At 45.9% G+C, this 14,929-nt stretch overlaps 1 protein-coding gene across 6 annotated transcripts in view; it reads right to left on the bottom strand.

The window, feature by feature from the left end:
• LOC102138309 (protein FAM163A) overlaps positions 1-14,929 on the bottom strand; it is a 71,279-nt gene that overhangs the window by 37,731 nt on the left and 18,619 nt on the right. The window contains exon 1 of one of the 6 annotated variants that reach the window (XM_045393422.2): positions 5,611-5,735. The exons of the other annotated variants lie outside the window; for them this stretch is intronic. The gene's annotated coding sequence lies outside the window, so the exon portion shown is untranslated. Of the gene's footprint in view, positions 1-5,610; positions 5,736-14,929 lie in introns of those variants that run through there. 6 annotated transcript variants of the gene reach the window in all.

Here is a 14,929-nt window from a genome sequence, read left to right as displayed (position 1 = left end):
ACATAAACTGGGCTAGTATTTCAAAGCTATTTAGCACGTACATAAACTGTGGCTCAGTTTACTGAGGTGATTTGCCCAAGATGTTCCAGTTAGTGGTGAAGCCAGGCCTCTAACCAACATATCCTCCACTTTCTCATTCACATGGATTCCCAGAGTTAAAGCTGCACTGATCTTTATGAAGGCCCTGAGACCACCACTTGAAAACAACATAAGTCTGTTTATCTACAGTAAGACAGTAAAAGCCCATGTGAGCCGGTAAGCAGGAAAGAGGAATGCGTATTACCATTCGGTTTTTAGTCTCAAATGTCTAGAAAGCCAAGACCATGCTCCCTGGAACAACGGTCTGTTCATTCAACGAATACATCATCTTGCCACTGCCTGAGCTCTTTCTCCGAGAAACCGGGTCCCACTGGGGCTTTTAAGGCCTTTAGGAGGGAGCAGGTCTCTATGCTGGCCAAGAGTCACCCACAGTCCCAAAATCCCACCGGCTGTCATTAAAGTATCAGGGGCCAGAGAGGCTCTCCTAGGCCTGCTTTAATCACAAACTGAAGCCATGATCGTGACTACTGCAGCCCGCTTCATTCATATCCCCCCGACCCCTGGCCTAGGCTAACGCCTTCTTCAAAAAGGCTGAAATCCAACCCATTCCTTCTACTCCTGCTACCAAACACCCTGGTTCAGGGTCTGGTCACCCCTCACAGACTGCTGCCAGGATAAAATATTTTATTTTCATATGACTTTTGTTGATCCCGTTCTAATAATATAAATATTGGTAAAGATAAAAGTGTAAGGAAAATAAAAATGACCCAGATTCTTATACCCAAATTAATCACCATTAATATTTTCCATCATTTTTCGATATGAGTGTACACTGAGAGCATTTAATTTTATAAGTAACTTTCTAAAACATAACTAGGTTGCTGTCCTGCCTAAACCTTTTGAAGGCTCCTCCAGCCTGAGATGAAACCTAAATATTCCCTGCCTTCCCGCGTCAGCCTTCTCTCTCCTTATGAACCTCCCTCCCAAACCCTGTGACTGACTCTAGCTCAGAGCCTGTATCAGGCCTCTGTCTGTCTGTCTGGCTATGCCCCAGTGTTTGAAGAAACACTGTTACCAGGTGGGTTGTACCCAGCCCCACTACAAGCCCCTTGGCACCTATTTCCTTACACCCTTCCCCCACCCCTCACGCCTTATACATGTATGTTAACTGCACAGCCCTGCAGGCCTTTGAGTTTGTGGCCTGAGTGTCTAGCTATACTGATCCATGTACCTTTCCGCACACCTGCCTTTGCTCAAGAGATTGCCCTTGCCTGGAATGCTACTATCCTTCCTACCACCGCTTGTGAGGAAATCCAGATCCAATTCTCATTTTTTTCAGATCCCATGGTCCGTAAAACATCTTCCTTCCATCTGCTCCTGGGGCACGCAGTGCTCTACTCCACTTCTTTGCATGAACTGCAGACTCACATAAGCACATGTTCCCTCACCCTCTGGAATTCCTAGCGGCCTGGGATCACCCCATTTGGCCTTTTATTCCATAAAATGCTGTTCACAAGTAGGTGCTTGGGGTCGGCGGAACTGAAACTGATCACAGCTGTGTAAGGCCTTGGGCTCACCCATTTTCACCTGATGGTCCTGGGGTGCTGTCTCTTCCTTGGAGTGGGGCGTGAGGAGGCTGCTCTGGCCTCCTCATGATCTTACCTGGGTCAGCCCTGGGTTCTGCGCTCACAGTTCATGGCAGGAAGACACCTGTATTCACAACTATCCAACCTAAAGAGGATTTTAGGTGCTTCAGAAATACAGATGGTTCCCAACTTATAATTTTTTCCACTCTGTCGCCCAGGCTAGAGTGCAGTGGTGCGATCTCCGCTCACTACAAGCTCCGCCTCCCAGGTTCACGCCATTCTCCTGCCTCAGTCTCCTGAATAGCTGGGACTACAGGCACCTGCCACCGCGCCCGGCTAATTTTTTGTATTTTTAGTAGAGACAGGGTTTCACTGTGTTAGCCAGGATGGTCTCGATCTCCTGACCTCATGATCCGCCCACCTCAGCCTCCCAAAGTGCTGGGATTACAGGCGTCAGCCACTGCGCCCGGTCAATTTTTTGACTTTATAATGGATTTGTCAAGGTATGACATGCATTTTGAAGTGATGATGGGCTTATGGGAACATAACCCCATCATAGTCCAGGAGCATCTGTACACTCAGTGGGATAAAAATGGAATGAAGATCGCAGCAAGGGTAGCATAGCAACATGCAGCCAGTCATAAGGCTAGTCTACAGAACTGCAGGACATGAGCTGCAGATTTAACTCTGAGCTTCTTAGCAACCAACGTGAAAAGAGAAATACAGTCAATTAAACCAAATCACAGTGTGGAGGAGCTTAGTTTTTCTTTCCGCTAAGTTTGAGAGGAATTTCTCCTGAGGATCCTCTTAAAGGGGAGGCTGAGAGCTACAGGTGAAAGCTGTTACTACACCATTAGATATTTAAAAAGCAGCTTCTTACTGTATCTCCCAGGGGAGTCTGAGGACCTGACACCCAGGTACCGCTCTTTGAAGGGAGTGTACCGGGAAGCAGCAGTGTTCAAACCTTCAGTTTTCTGGCCGGTGACGTTGATCTGGAGCTTGGGGCATGTGCAGCAGCACGTCAGAACCGCTGCCCAGAGCCCGGGAGGTCCGAGAGGCTCTTCGGGTCTGTGGGGGGTGGTGCACGGAGGCTCATCTCACTGAGCTCCTGGCCTCCTTGTCCAACTCACTCACAGCATTTCTGCCTTTTTATGTTTTTACATGTTAGAGTTTAGGGTCAGCTGTTTGACAAAAGAGTTTTGCATCAAAAACTGAAGTTTAAAAACCTGTCTTGAGTAATATTTCTCTTCACTGAGCTTTTGAGAAGCATTTGCTGACATAATGTAAATTCATGTTTGAAGTTTTTGGGCAAAAACTTAAGTGGATTTCCATTCTTAGGTGTGTACCCAGAAGATGGGTATTCAAACAAATACAGGTACCTGCACGTTCAGAGCACCACTATTCACAAGAGCAAAAAGGTGGAAACAGGCCATGTGTTCATGGTTGGAGGAATGGATCAAAAATTGTGGGAGGTTCATACAATGCAACGCTACTCAGTCATGGAACAGAATGGCATTCTGATGCATGCTACAACATGGACGAACCTCCAAGACAGGTTAAGTGAAAAGAGCCATTCACAAAAGTTCACCTATTGCATAATTCCATTCGCGTAAAATTTCCAGAATAGTCAAATGCATAGACAGGGTACAGCTTGGGGAGAACTGCTTAATGGGTAAATACAATAGGGTTTTATTTTGGAACGATAGCAATGTGACACTAAATAGGGGTAGTGGTTGTACAACACTGCGAATGTGCTGCCACTGAACTGTACACTTTGAAATGGTGCTTGTATGATATATGAATTTCACTTGAATACATTAAACAGATTTAAATTAAACAGATAGATTAAACAGGGAAAATCATCAATATTGCCAATTAAAGACCATTTCACATTTTGACAGTTGACCAGGCAGAGAGTAGGCCTGGCATCCTCATGGAAATGAAGAGGCTTTGTCGGGGCTGATACACACACTTACCTCTTTATCAGGCAGGGCTGAGGGATAAGTGACCGTAAGTGAATGCTACAGCAGTAAAGTTGTAGGTGGTTTCTCTTTTTTTTTTTTTTTGAAATGGAGTCTTGTTCTGTAGCCCTGGCTGGAGTGCAATGGTGTGATCTCAGCTCACTGCAACCTCCAACTCCCAGGTTTAAGTGATTCTTCTGCCTCAGCCTCCCAAGTAGCTGGGATTACAGGTGTGCACCACCATGCCCAGCTAATTTTTGTATTTTTAGTAGAGATGGGGTTTTGCCATGTTGGCCAGGTCTCGAACTCCTGGCCTGAAATGATCAACTCACCTCGGCCACCCAATGAAGTGCTGGGATTACAGATGTGAGCCACTGCACCTGGCCAGAAGGTGGTTTCTCTTTCATGTGATTCCTGGCCACAATTTACACTGCTCTTATCTCTTCAGCACCTGGCACAGAATAAGCTGTCCAAGAAATACTGACTCGTTGAGTAGACCAGCACCAAGTGTAGGCCTCTTATTTTTAATCTATGATGCACCTATTTCCCAAACCCTTATATGTAACTATTTCCCAAACCCTTATATGTAACTATTTCCCTAATGCCACCCAACCCCCACCCCATCTGATCAATTCATTCAGGCTTGTCTGCTTTTGAATTTACAGCAAAGAATTAATGTGAATAAATCTTCTCTGTCAAGGACCCCGGGGGGGTATTCTGAGGGTAGTAAAATTCAGCCTCACCTCAATAGAGTTACTTCATACGCTCACACTTATCTTTGTCCTGTTCTTTACTGCTAGATTAAAGGTCGGCCCCAGCTCTTTTCCTGAGGGTCCTCAAAGTATTCTCTGGGCATCTGTCCACACTCATAAGACAACACACTCTTTTATGTTTTCATCCATCTATCCTACTGATATTTATTGAATACTGAGTGTGAGTGTCGATCATATGCCAGGCACTGTACCAGCCTATAACTGGGGCTAAAATTAGACAAAACAAGCAAGGCTCCCCTCAACAGGAAACTACAGACACTAGCCACAATTATAAGTGCGCTGGGCTTTCACAGGGGGAACTGCGATTGAGGCAAGAGAATAGCATTTCACGCTGACTTCTTAGAACTAAATTGAAAGGAAAACCCTAACTTTCCACGCCTAAGTAACAAAAGGACCAGAGGCTACTCCCTTTGCAAATTCCCACCTTTTCTGCCTGGCAGATGGGAAACTGGCTGTCTGCAACAGTCAGACTGATTGCAGGCCGAGTCTTCATTTGCATAGAAGTGCAACTTTGTAACTTCACCTTAGCCTCTGATTGGTTGCTTTTTGCAACCAATCGGATGTTTGCACAGGAGTGCGACCTTTGTAACTTCACTTCAGCCTCTGACCCATTGTGGGCCACCACTTCATTTAAATGAGGTGAGAGTCAAGTGGCCAATGGGGAGCCTCTAGTGGGTATTTGGACCCAAGAAGATTCTGCATCCAGGCCCTTGAGCTTGCTGCTGGCTGTTTGGGCCAACTCCCACAATGTGGAGTGTATTTTCATTTTCAATAAATCCCTGCTTTCATTCTTTTGTTGCTTCATTCTTTTGTTGCTTCATTCTTTTGTTGCTTCATTCTTTCCTTGCTTTGCTGTGCGTTTCGTCCAATTCTTTGTTCAAAACGCCAAGAACCTGGATAACTTACAGTCAAGATCCTCTACCGGTAACACTTTCGGAATGTTTTTCGGTGGAACAGTTGGGCCCGGGGGCTGAGGGAAACTCTCCCTAGCTTGAGGGATTCACTCAGCCAGGACTAAGAATGAGGTCAATGGGGACAGCATGGAGACGAGTTCGTTCAGGGTCTGCGGGTGGAAACAGGCTGTCCTGGCCATGACTTCTGCTTGGACTGAAAGATGCTCAGGACATCTCACCCCACAGGGAACCGGGAGGATCAGTGTGGCTTCCATCAGCTCAGCCCACCAGTCAAAGCTCAGTGCATTCTCACCCGCTCTTCTGCTCTAGCTGCTTCCCTGCGGTACCCAGCCCTTACCTTCAACTCCCTCAGCACTCCTCCTCCAGCCTCCCACTCTCTGTATCACTGGGGCTCATTCTCAGCTTCTAGGAGCTTGTGGCTGCCTTTGAGAATCTGATGAAGGCTATGGACATTCTTCCTGGAGAAAAAAGCACACAGGGAATTCTGCCTACAAGTTTAGAAAATTCATGAAACCCCTAAAGCCCATCCTTGGAGCCCCCACCCCCGGCCCACTTCCCTGGGAGTCCATGGGTTCAGGACTGGGACGGCCAGACCGGTAGCCCAAGAAGCCTCTCACATTCCATCAGGCCTGGCTGCCCGCAGCACCCCTCAGCTGGCAGCACCTGCCCTGCAACGTGTGTGTCCCTCCTCGGGGCAACCGAGAGTCTCAGAGAGCTGTTGTGGAAAAGCCTCGGGCAGCGTTCCGGCTGAGCACAAGCTCCTGACAAGTGGTTTAATTCCTTCCCCATGGGGGCACAGTGAGGTTCAGCAAGTCTGCCCAGGGGTGAGAAAGCAGCTGGTGCTGGCTGATGCCTTAAGGAAGAGAGCTCCAGAACATGGACAAAGATGACAGGATGGAGTTCTTTAAAAACCACTTGGAAATATGCTTCAGTACTTCCTGCTGTCACTGCAGTCACTACAGCAACCTGCAGGTCTCCAAAGTCCCTCTTTGCTCACTGCCCCTTTCAATTAGACAAAGCCATTTTCATTCTCTGTTCAGTGGGCAACATGCCTGCAAATACCGGTGCTTTCTCAGAACAGAGGCTTCTGAAGGTAAGAGATGTCCATTTCAGTGGCTCTCTTCAGGGCCATGTAGGTGAAGAGGCAAGTGCTTCACAAATACCAGCCACAGCTTTGGGGCCTGCTCTCTAGAAGTCGATGCTTTAATGCAGTCAGCACTAACCCAGCAAGGTATGGACTGCTTAGGAAGCACCTTACTGCCAAGTCACGAAGGCCTCGATTATGCTGAGAACCTTGGACTTCTTATAGCGGGGAACAGGTTAGATTTACGGCAGAGACACTAGTTGCTTATGACACCTCCCCTCTCTCATTTTTGCTTCTTCAATGTTTTATTTTGAGACAGCTGTAGATTTACGTGCATTTGTAAGAAATAGTACAGATGCCATATACTCCTCACCCAGTTTCCCCCAATGGTAACATCTTGCAAAACTGTAGTGCAATATCACACCAGGAAATTGACACTGATACAATCTAGTGACATTTGGATTTCTCCAGTTTTACATGAACATATGCATGTGTGCACGCGTATGTGTGCATGTATATATTTAGCTCTATGCAGTTCTATCACTTGTGTAGATTCATGACGACCACCACCACAGTCAAGATACAGAACAGTTCTATCATAAGGATGCCTGGTGCTACCCTTTGGTAGCCACAGTCACTTCCTTCTCTCCCCACCCCCTGATAACTATCAATCTATTTTCCATTTCTATAATTTTGTCATTTCAAGAATGGTATATAAATTGGATCATATAATGCTATATGTAAAATTTTGAAAGAACTTCAATTTTTAGCTGAGTATATTGCCACCCAGAACAAAAAACTATTTCTCAGCTTCCCTTGTATGACCATGTGACCAAATTCTGACTAACTGGATTTAAGTAGAAGTGTTATTTGGGTCTGCTGGGAAGGTTGCTTAAATGGAGGGAGCTGACTCAGCTGGAAGAGTCCCCCTTTTGGCTCTTGTGCTTTTTCTTTTGGTCTGTATTAAGATATGATGGCTGGAGTTCTAGCAGCCATCTTGAACCAAGAGGTAACTAACCTTAGTGATAGAGCAAGCCATGTACACAGGGATGAGTGACATGATCAGAAGAACGGATGGGAAGTTCAGGAAGCCAGGGTAAGAGTGCTGAGTGAGAGACCAGTTAGGAAGCATTGCAATAACCCAGGTAAGAGATGACAGCAGCTTGAACTAGGGTAGTGGCCATGGCCATGAATGAGCAAATATGAGGTATTTAGGAGGCAAATTCAATCACAGCGTTGGTTGGATATAGGTGGTGAGAAAAAGGGAAGAATGAGGGATGAAAGAGGCCAAGCATGGTGGCTGACACCTGTAATCCCAGCACTTTGGGAGGCGGAGGCAGGCGGATCATGAGGTCAGGAGATTGAAACCATCCTGGCTAACGTGGTGAAACCCTGTCTGTACTAAAAATACAAAAAAAAAAAAAAAAATTAGCCGGGCATAGTGGCAGGCGCCTGTAGTCCCAGCTACTCGAGAGGCAGGAGAATGGCGTGAACCTGGGAGGCAGAGCTTGCAGTCAGCCGAGATCACGCCACTGCACTCCAACCTGGGCAACAGAGCGACACTCCATCTCAAAAAAAAAAAAAAAAAAAAAAAAGAGGGACGAAAGAGTAAATGAATACTTAAACAAATGAACAAAAGAACGTATTTACTTCGCGATACGGCCAAACTGTTTATAAGTAAGGAAGCTGGTGACTGCCAACTGCCTCTGGTGGAGAAGCACCCCAGAGGTGCTTTACTTCAGGATGGAAGGCCTGATCCCAGAGTACGGCCTGCCCCATGGATAAAGCTCAGCCCCTCACGCCACTGCCACCTCTGCCACGGGGCTACACAAATCTGCTAGTGCCATTCCCACAGCCTGCAGGGATTTTTGTTTGTTTTTACATTGCCTGCCCAATGGTGGTGGTACTTTATTTTCCACAGCTTACAATTGATAATAGTCAAAACGCCTCCTATTTCAGCAATAATCTGCTGAGTTCTTGGAGAGTGGGAGGCAGGTGTGACCTATCCAAATGTAAGGTGAAAAGAGTTTTTTAAGATTCAGACATTTTTATTTTAGAAAATTTCTGTAATCCCAGAACTTTGGGAGGCCAAGGCAGGAGGACCATTTGAGCCCAGGACTTCAAGACCAACCTGGACAGTGTAGTGAGATCCCATCTCTACCAAAAAAAAAAATTTAAAAGTTAGCCAGGCGTGGTGGCACACACCTGTGGTCCCAGCTGCTCAGGAGGCTATGATGGGAGAATAGTTTAAGCCCAGGAGTTTGAGGCTGCAGTGAGCCACGATCACGCCACTGCACTCCAGCCTGGGTGAGAGAGCAAGACCCTGTCTCAAAGTAAGTGAGTAAATAAATATATATAAAATTTCACACATATACAAAAGTAGAGAGAATGCTATAATGAGCCCCCAGCCTTGTTTCATCCACACCTTCCAACAATGATTTTGAAACATAACCTAGACATCATGTTTAATTCATAATCATTTCAGTATGCATCTCTAAAAGTCTTTTAAAAAAACATATAACACAACACCACTAATGCACTAAAACAAATGAACAATAATTCCTTAGTATCTTTAAAAATCCAGTGTCCAGGCCAGATGTGGTGTGGCTCATGCCTGTAATCCCAGCACTTTGGGAGGCAGAGACGGGCAGATCATGAGGTCAAGAGATTGAGACCATCCTGGCCAACATGGTGAAACCCCGTCTCTACTAAAAATACAAAAATTAGCCAAGTGTGGTGGCACATGCTTGTAATTCCAGCTACTTTGGAAGCTGAGGCAGAAGAATCGCTTGAACCCAGGAGGCAGAGAGGTTGCAGTGAGCCGAGACCGCACCACTGCACTCCAGCCTGGGCGACAGGAGCGAGACTCCGTCTCAAAAAAAAAAGAAAAGAAAAAAAAAATCCAGTGTCCATACACATAAGACACTTGACCACACCAAAGCCAAAGCTGGATGTTCTTACGGGCACACAGTCATCAGGACTAACCCGGACACCATTACCGGCCCTGCAGCCTCTAGTAGTCTTGGAAAGTCTATTTTGACTAACCCCATGTTAGATCAGAGCCCCTAAATGCTGTTGCCAGAATCCAGGAGACAACAATAAAAACCTGTACAAACAGACATCATATTGGCTGTGTGGTCTTGGGCAGTTATTGCACACTTACTGGCTGTGTTGTCTTGGTCTTATTGACTGTGCAGTCTTTGTTTATGTGGGTGATGAGTTGCAAAATAAAGGGTTAAAAAAAAACTTCTGAGGAAGTGACCCGAATGTCTATCAATAGATGAACAGATAAAGAGATGTGGTATATCCATACAATGGAATATTATGCAGCCTTAAAAAAGAAGGAAATCTCGTCATGTGCTACAGCATGGATGGACATTATGCTAGATGAAATAAGACATTCACAAAAGAAGAAATACCATATGATTCCACTCATATGATGTATCTAAAGTAGTTAAAAATCATACAAACAGAAAGTAGAAAAGGTGGTGGCCAAGGACTGAGGGAAGGGGAGAGGGGAGATTAGTGTTTAATGGTTACAGAGTTTCAATTTTTCAAGATGAAAATTGTCTAGAGATCTGTTGCCTAACAATATATATTATACTTAACACTACTGAACACTTACGAATGGTTAAAAGGGGAAATCAATTGTTGTGTGGTTTTCTTAACCACAATAAATTTTTTAAAAAAACTTCTGAGGTCCCTTCTGGCTATAGGAATTAGAGGGCCATCATGAAATTCTGGGATACTGTTACATTGACCTGTGTCGGGAGGGCATTGGAGCACCAGGATTCTCCTGCAGGGAGAGGGATGGGAGGGAAGCTGTACCTGCAGCAATAGGCTGCAGGTAGGGGGTGCCCAAGCCTGGGCAGGCTCTGAAAGGTAGGAGGAGGGGTTTTCTCACCAAGAGAAACAAAAGAAAGTGGAAGCCTTTATCAAGGGCTGAGTGGTCCTCGGGGAACATTCTGGGAAAAAAGGAGAAGGCTCCCAGTTGGCTGAGAGCAGCCATGCGGGGGGATCTGAAGTGACAGATACAAATGTGTAGTACACTGGCAGCCGTGTGGGAGATTAAAAGTGCACAATGCTGAGAGCTGGCAGTGGAGGGAAGGGAGCTGGGGAAGGCTGAGTCCCTGAACGTCTTCCCAGGGCACCCGGTCTGTAGAGTGCTTTTAGTGCTCATTATCATAAGGCCATTTTTCAAACTAGCACAAGCCTGGCCTAAGGGAAGCCAGGCAACAGTGAGCAGGATTGGACTCGAACAAGTCCAGCCCCTTCTCTGTGACCTCTTCTGGGAAGGTTTCTCTGGAATCTGAGCATACCAGAGAGCGGAGGGCAGATTCACTGTACTAGACGGTCATATTGTCTTGGCGGACTGGGAGAAGGATGACAGGGAGGACTCCTGTTTGTAGCTTTGAAAAAGGAGTAAAGGCCGAGCACGGTGGTTCATGCCTGTAATCTCAGCAATTTGGGAGGCCGAGATGGGCAGATCACCTGAGGTCAGGAGTTCGAGACCAGCCTGACCAACATGTGAAACCCTGTCTCTACCAAAAGTACAAAAGTTAGCCGGGTGTGGTGGCGGGCACCTGTAATCACAGCTACTTGGGAGGCTGAGGCAGGAGAATCGCTTCAACCTGGGAGGTGGAGGTTGCAGTGAGCCAAGATTGTGCCATCGCACTCCAGCCTGGGCGACAAGAGTAAAAGTATGTCTCCAAACCAAAAAAAAAAAAAAAAAAAAAGAAAAGAAAAGAAAAAAGAAAAAGGAGTAAAGTGCACCTCAAATGTGAGGGGCCACGGGGTGTAAAGAGAAAGTTCTGTCTATGCTGTGGGGTGTAAGAAGAAAGTTCCCCTTGATTCTCTGAAGGTTCACTGAAAAATCAACTCGAAAAAGGCAGATTAATTAGAGAAAAGGCATACACATTTATTTAATGTGCATCTGGGAGCCTTCAGAATGAGGACCCAAAGATACAAGGGGAAATTGTTCATTTTTATGCTTAGGTTCAACAAAGTATGGGCAGCTGTGTCGAAATATGATTGGACAAAAAGGGTCTGATCTAACGTTAATAGACTGAGTGGGGAAACGCAGCCAGGCCTGTGGGTCTGGATTCTTCTTGGCCCCTCTGAGCATGAAGTCCTTCCTTGGGGTGTGGGGCAGGGCCCTCTCTGGAATGGGGGGTCTCATGACCTACAGTCAAACAAGGTGGGTCAGATAATTTCTTTATGAGAAAGCAGAGGGCAAGCTAGGGTAATATTTTTAGGTTTCATAGCTGGCTTTGGGGAAAAGGGGTTCTGGTGTCATTCCCAGGCACTGGGGGGCACTACAGCCTTTGTCCACCATTCAAGGTAGCAAATCCATGGATGTGTGAGAGAGAGAGAGAGACTATTTAAGCAATAGTCTTGAACCAGCTCTGATATTTAAAATCAGCAAAAAAATTCCCAAAGCTCAATTCCTCAACCGCTGTTATTAACTTTACCTACAATACTCACCACAGATCTCAGCACTGGCCCCACAGACCTTTCATGCCCCGATGGCTTCACCACTCTCTGAGCTGCTCCCCTCAAACACTCTAAGCATATCTAAGCAACTCCCATCCCCGTCCCCGTCACGAATTCTATTTTAGGGTCCTCAGCTCGGCAAGAATATTACCGTCTTTTACTTAGATTTCCACAGGCTGACACATGATGTGGCCTGGCACCCACAGAGTGGTCCCAAACCGGCAGTATTTTTGGGAGCTTATTAGAAATGCAAAATTGTGGGCCCCACCCCAGACCTGCCGAATCAGAATCCACATCTAACAAAATTTAACAAGATGCCCAGGTGCTGTGTGTGCATGTTCAAGTCTGAGAGTACTGCACTCGGAGATCACATCCCACCTGCCTGCCATCCCCCAATCCTGTCAACAAGTGAAGTGGGGTGACATCCACTTTGACACAGAGCAAACCAGCCTCCACCAGCAGCAGCCATAGGGTGAGGAAGAAAGGGAAGAGGTGGACAAGGAAGGGGGTTGCTACGACGTGTGGAGTGCATTTAAATTTGGGGGCACTAAGATGAAATCTAAGGAGGCAGCCCATCAGTTCTGAGATCCTGTGATCTTTGTGATTCATCAACAGGCAGATGCTGACAAAGCAATCATGGCTAACAATTACTGAGCTCTTCTTATGAGACAGGCACTATTTTAAATAAAAGAGCATTTCACGTAGGGATTTATATAATTCACACAGCAACCTCTTGAGGTACAGATTGTCACTATCCTCATTTTACAGATGAGGCAACTGAGGCACAGAGAGGTCAAGTGATTTGCCCCAGGTCACAGGGATGTGTGCCAGAGCTGGGACTTGTACCCTAGCATGTGCCCAGAGCCCATGCTCTTAACGACCATGTAAGACCACCTCCAGAAACGCTCTCCCCTGACAGCTATTTCTCTGAAGCAGTTACACACCTCGAGGGTGAACAACCATCCTGGTTTGCCAAGGACTGAGGGGATTCTCTGGATTTCAAACTTTTAGTCCTAAAACTGGGAGAGTCCTTGACAAGTTGGTTACCCTATCAATACCTCGTCTACCATGGAAGGGTAACAGAAGGAAAATAAATCAAATTTAATAGGAAATCTTTGAGAGTACAGAATTTGAGCTGCTGGAGCATGGAATGAGAGGTTGAGCAACCTGTTTCCATTTGAAGAACCCCAAAGCCTATCCACAAGACTTTAAACAAGCCTCACTCCCCAATTATGGCTCAGTTTCTCTGCTCCTCAAAATAGGTATATTCTTATCTGCCTCGTCATTCCCACCCCTTCTGCCCAGATGTCATGAGAATAAACCAGAGCCTGTTGCTAGTGGATGCAACACCACCAATGTCCTGAGACAAAGTGGGCAGATAAAAATACTGGCTAGTGTTTCCCTCGTCAAGGTCACCCACACCCACACGGGTGTTCCCATCATCTATTTTCTGCAGCACTGCCAGCCAGTTTTGTGACATTTGTTTCTTTTGAGCCCTGGGAAGAGTGCTTGATTGGTTCAGCTCTCTGTTTCACCTGAGAGTCGTTATGATTCCCCAAATAAAATACAAAGAGTGTGTGCTGTCTCTCTCCTCTTTGTGTGTGTGTAGTCTTTCAGAAATAATGTTTAAAAGCAGTTCCCCATCTGAGTTGGATGGGACTGGCAAAGAAGCAGTGGGAGGAATTCAAGGGGAGGAATTCAGACCCCTCCGCACACCCAGCTAAGTCCTCCAGGAGAGAAACTCTCCTCAGCCAAGGGAAGGCAGTTGTCTTGTACCCATTGCACAAGTCCAAGCATTAGGATTTCTCTGCCATTTTGGGGAGGAGGTCTGGTCTTCAGTTTCTGCATCTGGAAAATGGGACTTGCTACAACCTACCACCAGAAACCCTGTGTCTCCTCTCAGGCTGAGCTTAGAGTCCTCCAAAGTCTCCCATGCCCTTTCTCAGAAATCAGCTAAATCTTCAGGTCTTTTCTGATTAACCTTATTAGACTTGTGATTAAAGAATTACAAATTCTTAGAGCAGGAAAGTAGGAAAAAGTAGAGTGCATCCCAGCTGCCTTCATTTTTCAGAAGAAGCAACTAGCCAGTCTGGTGTTGTGCATCCCCTTTGCTCACAGGTTTTTTACAATTATTTCAAAGGCACTGCTCTGTAATGCTAAAGTCAGTGCATATTCTCTGTCCAAGGAAGCTGTTGTAGGAGACCAGAATGTGCCATGCCAAAACATGCCTCTTTGGCATAAGGATGATTTTGAGCTGATTATTTTGAGAAACAACAGATACAGGAGAAGTTCTGAAAACAGAGTAGAAGTTACCCTTTTGTAAGGGAAATTTACATCTATAAAGGAAATCACCATTTGTAAGGGTGTCTGTAGCAGGAAGAGAAGCATGACTAAATCACGAGAAAGTCTTATTAATGGAGCAGGCTTACATCTGCATAACAGACTTTATTCTGATAATTTGCCTGGTCATCTCCCCATAACTGGCCTCCCCCACACCCTTCTCTCTTTTGCCTTTAGCTGAAGATGATGTTTAAGCCTGAATTCTAAGCCATCTCTTTGAGATTTACTTATTTTTTCCCTAAGTATCTCCCAGGTAGAGATGAAGTATACACATTAACAAATTTCTGTTTGTTTTTCTCCTGTTGATCTGTCTTTTGTTACAGACAGTCCCAGCTATGAACTCTGAAAGGCAGAAGGAAAATTATTTTTTCCTCCCCTCCCCTGGTAACTCCTGCAAGATAAGGACCATCATCGTGTCGCCTGAAGTATTTCTCTCCTAGGCCCCCACAGTGTGTGTTCACAATGGCCTCATTCCCCTTGCTGGCTAATGCAGAGCTGAAAGAAGTTATATTCAAGCTTTTTCTTGCACAGCAAGGAGGATGACTAAGGAGCTAAGAGATGTGAACTGAAGCCTCCCTCACTGTCTACTTGCTGACCCAATAACCTATCCCGAGCATTCCTGAAGTTGGTGAAAACCAGCTCTTGACCTGATACAATCTTGAATTAAAAAAGAAAGCACTTCCCTCACACGTGCCCCAAGAAGCTGTGCCGTTTGGGCCTCCTCCTCCTCTGTGTCCCT

Source organism: Macaca fascicularis, chromosome 1 (genome assembly GCF_037993035.2).
Source record: "Macaca fascicularis isolate 582-1 chromosome 1, T2T-MFA8v1.1".
Classification (NCBI taxonomy): domain Eukaryota; kingdom Metazoa; phylum Chordata; class Mammalia; order Primates; family Cercopithecidae; genus Macaca; species Macaca fascicularis.
Note: the sequence above shows the minus strand (reverse complement) of the source record. Positions and strands in the feature narration are given on the sequence as shown.